General features: G+C 41.2%; 1 protein-coding gene across 1 annotated transcript in view; it reads left to right on the top strand.

The window, feature by feature from the left end:
* NUP210L (nucleoporin 210 like) overlaps window positions 1-4,660 on the top strand; it is a 169,517-nt gene that overhangs the window by 88,364 nt on the left and 76,493 nt on the right. The window lies entirely within an intron of this gene.

Raw genomic sequence — 4,660 nt, forward strand, 5'->3', positions numbered from 1 at the left:
TCGCTATAGGGCACGTGCGCTCGCCAGACAGACAGAGAGAGACATAGAGACAGAAAGCGAGAAGTCACTCCCCAGGGGGGATGGTCACGCCGCAAATCCTTCTCCATTCTCCTCTCAGGATCTTGGGCACGCACGCACATGCGCCCGGCGTGAGTCTTAAGCCACCGGGTCCGGGACGCGAACCGCAGTCAACTACGTGGGAGTCCAGCGACATAACCATTACGCTAATTGCTGGTTCCCACAATTCAGTATCTCTTTGTAGTAATGAGCTTATTTCACATTTTTTCAATCACTTCATCATTATGATTCATTTTCTTATATCTGTAGACTAAAAAAGATATTTGATTTTTCATTGTCGAAGAATTCAAGGAAGGGGAACCAGCAGTTAGCATAATGACTATGTCCCTGGACTCCCATGTAGTCGACCATGGTTCGAGTCCTGGACCTGGTGGCTTAAACTCACACTGGGTGCGTTTGCGCGTGTGCCCAAGATCCCAAGAGGAGAATGGAGGAGAAGGGATTATGGCGTGGCCATCCCCCCCCTAATGGGTGATTTCCCACATTCTGTCTCTGTCTCTCTCTGTCTTTCTGGTAAGTGCACGTGCCCTATAGCAAAAACCTCTCAAAAAAAAAAAAAAATTCAAGGAAGGGAATTTTTTTTTTTTTTGATTTTTGTCATAGGGCACAATGTGCTCACTGGGGAGAGACAGAGAGAAACGAAAGTGAGAAATCACCCAGCATGGTGGAATGGCTGTGTCTCAGTCCCCTCTCCATTCTTCTCTCAGGATTTCAGGCTCACATATACACCTGCCTGGGGTTATTATCAAGTTGTTGGTTCTGGGACTTGAACCAGTCAGCCATGTGGAACTCAGCACCTTGACCATTACACCATTGGCTGGCCCTTGACATTGTCTTTAGTTTTTTTTAAGAATTATTTTATTTATCCACTTTTTTTTTTAATTTTTTAATTTGACCAGAGGGGAACAGAGTGAGAGGGGGCGGTGGGGGGAGTGAGAAAGCAAGGTGCCAGATCTGGGACTTGAACTGTGATCAGCCATGAGTCCAGTGTCCTTAACCACCACGCTACATGCAGACCCTGACATTGTCTTTTGATGCACAAAACTTTGAAATTTTTATGACGTCTAATTTGTATTTTTCTTTTGTTTTCTGCATTTTTGGTGTCATATCTAAGAAATCATTGCCAAATGGTATCCTGAAGATTTTGTCCAATGTTGTTTTCTAAGAGTTGCACAATTTTAGGGCTTACATTTAGGCTTCTGATCAATTTTGAGTTCATTTTGTATACTATGGTGTTTAGTATGGGTCTAACTTAATTATTTTGCATGTAGATATCCATTTTTCCAAATAACATTTGCTGAACAAACAGACTTTTCCCCATTGAATGGCCTTGGCACAGTTGTCAAAAGTCATCTGATTAGGGGCCAGTAGATTGCATAGTGGTTAGAGCACTGGACTCCCACATGACTTACTGTGGTTCAAGTCCTAGGCCTGGCAGCTTGCTCCCTCACTTTCTTTCTTTCTTTCTCTCTCTGTCTCTATTTGGTGAGCTCACATGCCCTATAGCAAATTTTTTTAAAGTAATAATAAATTAGTAACAAATAACAATTTATATTTATTAATATATAATATATTAATAACTAAGAATAAATGATATTTTAATTTACTTTTAAAATGTCATTTGAGGGACAACCAGATGGCATAATGGTTACATCTCTGGACTCCCATGTAGTCAAACATGGTTCAAGACCCAGACCTGGTGACTTAAAACCAGCAGATGACATATTGCTTACATTGCTAGACTCCCACGTGGCCCACCACAGTTTGAGTCCCGAATCTGGCAACCTGACACTCATGCCAGGGCATGTGTGTATGCAATCAAATTCCCAAAAGGAGAATGGAGGAGAAGGGATTGTGGCATGGCTACTCCCTGGGGGGGTGTGGTGGGGGTGATTTCTCACTTTTTCTCTCACTATCTCTGTTTCTCTCTCCAGCAAGTACAAGGGAAAAGCCTCTAAAAAAAAATCATTTGACCGTATATAAGAGGTTTTTGTTCTGAGCTTTCTATTCTATTCCATTTGTCTACATTTGTCTTTTTGCTTATACCACACTGTTTTGATTACTGTAGCTTTTTAGTAAGTTTGAAAAATTAGTTAAGTGTCAGTTTCCAGCTTTGTTCTTTTTCTTTTTTTAAAAAAAGGAATTATTTATTTAATTGTATTTATTTATTATTATTCTTCAATTTGACCAGAGAGAGAAAGAGAGCAAGAGAGAGAAAAAGAAAGGAAGCTGCCAGGTCTGGGACTTGAACCAGGATCAACCATGAGGGAGTCCAGTGTTTTAACCACTCTGCTACCTGCCAGTATCTCTTTTTTAAGATTGCTTTGGCTACTTGGGGTCCTTGAGATTCTATATTAATTTCAGGATGGATTTTTCTTTTCTTTCTGTTTATTTTTTTGAAGTTTGTTTCTTTTTTTTTCCATGAGTGAGAGAAAGAGCGAGAGAGAAACAGCACTCCCAGTGGTCTTGATGCTATGATCTATTCCTAGCCTCCTCCAGCCCTGGAATATGAGCACTTGTGTACCTGGTATACCCAGAAGGTCTCCAGACACGAACCCAGTATAAAATCACATCATCTCTGAATGGAGATAATTTTACTTTTTCCTTTCCCATTTGGATGCCTTTTCTTTCTTTTTTTTGACTGATCACTCTTGATAGAATTGTCATGCAATGTTGAATGGAAATGGTAAAAGTGAGCATCCTTGCCTTCTTTTTGATCTTAGAGGAAAAGTTTTCAGTCTTTTACCATTGAATATAATATTAGCTCTGGGCTTTTATTTTTTGATAATTATTTTTTATTTAACTTTCTTTCTTTGTTCATTTATTAATTTCAGTTTGCCCAGAGAGGGACAGAGCAAGAGAGTGAGAGAGAAAGAGAGAGAGAGAGCCACCAGGTCCGGGACTTGAACCACAGTTGGCCATGTGGGAGTCCAGTGCCCTTAACTACCATGCCACCTGCTGGCCCCAGCTGTGGGCTTTTTCTTTTTTCTTTTTCTCTTTTTTTTTTTAGAGGGTTTTTGCTATAGGGCGCGTGTGCTCGCCAGACAGAGAGACAGAAAGCGAGAAATCACCCCCCAGGGGGGATGGCCACACCGCAATCCCTTCTCCATTCTCCTCTTGGGATCTTGGGAACGCACGCACACGCGCCTGGTGTGAGTTTAAACCACCAGGTCTGGGACTTGAACTGCGGTCAACTACGTGGGAGTCCAGCAACATAGCCATTACACTAACTGCTGGTCCCATGCTGTGGGCTTTTTCATATAAAGCTTTTATTATATTAAAGTAGTTTACCTCTTCTCCCCCCCCCCACTAGAGGTCATGTGTACTCACAGAGAGAGAAAAGAAGAGGAGAGAGCACTCCCTTGAGAATGGTCACACCACAATCATTTCTCCTCCATCCCTCCTTCTCTTCAGGATTTTGGATACACACACACACACACACACACCCAGTATGTTTCTCAAGCCACTAGGTCTGGGACTTGAATGGTGGGATTGGCCATGTGGGAAGAATCTGGCTATCTTAATGACCAGGCCACAAAGCTGGTCTGAGATGCTTTCCTTCTTTTCTAGTTTGTTGAGTGAGCCTACTTCATTTCAGACCGAATTAACTCCCATCTGCAGTTCCCTAACCTCCTTTTGTTTTCACATTCTGTTATTCATTAGTACCTCCACTAGGAACTAGTTGAAAAACAAATTAGTGGGCCAGCAGATGGAATGGTGATAGAGGCATTGGACTCCCACATGGCCAACTAGGGCTTAAGTTTGGGCCTGGCAGTTTGCTTTCTCATTTTCTCTTGCTGCTGAGTGCCTTATCCTGTATGGCTAAATGCATGTGTGCTCTGAGGAGGGGTGGCTGTGGATTAGAAGATAAACTTAAAAGTAACTCAAAGACACACAAGTAGAGATAAGTGGGGATCCGGTGGTCACAACTTCTCTGATAGAGGCAGCCATGGCCCTGAACCATTCCCAGGTTTATTCTTTTAAAGGACAGAAAATGGGGGAAGTGGAAGGGGAATGCAAAAGGGAATGAATGTTTTCAGATGTTAATTGGTTGAAGATGCGAAAACGCCTCATGCCATGTAGTTCTATGTAAGTTTTCTCTAATCTTCTCAGGCAGATCCTGATTAACACATGTGGATTCCTTTTACCAATATTGCCTTGCAGTTTCAGAAACATAGAGGTAGCTAGCATATTCACATGTTAGTGGCATTCATTGCCTTGCATATGACTGCCCATTGAACCACATTTCTGCATATGTCAAAAGGTCACCATGTTTGCTCAAATTGGCTGCTCTCTACAAGTGAACACACATGCCCTGTAACAAATTAAAATAATAACAATAATGATGATAAATAAAATAAGTAGTTCTTAGAAAGAAAAAAAAAAAAAAGAAAAGAAACACAGATTAGCTTCTCCACTTTCTTCCAACTGGTAACAAAAGATTTGGTGGAGGAAAAGACTAAAGTAATCAGTCAAAGTTAGACGTCTTTTGTTGTTGTTGTTAAAAGAATTATTTCATTTGTCATTATTATTATTTTAAAATTTACAACAGGGCACACTCACCAGGTAGAGATAAAGACAG

The sequence above is a fragment of the Tupaia chinensis genome, unplaced genomic scaffold (assembly GCF_000334495.1).
Source record: "Tupaia chinensis unplaced genomic scaffold, TupChi_1.0 Scaffold000659_1, whole genome shotgun sequence".
Classification (NCBI taxonomy): domain Eukaryota; kingdom Metazoa; phylum Chordata; class Mammalia; order Scandentia; family Tupaiidae; genus Tupaia; species Tupaia belangeri.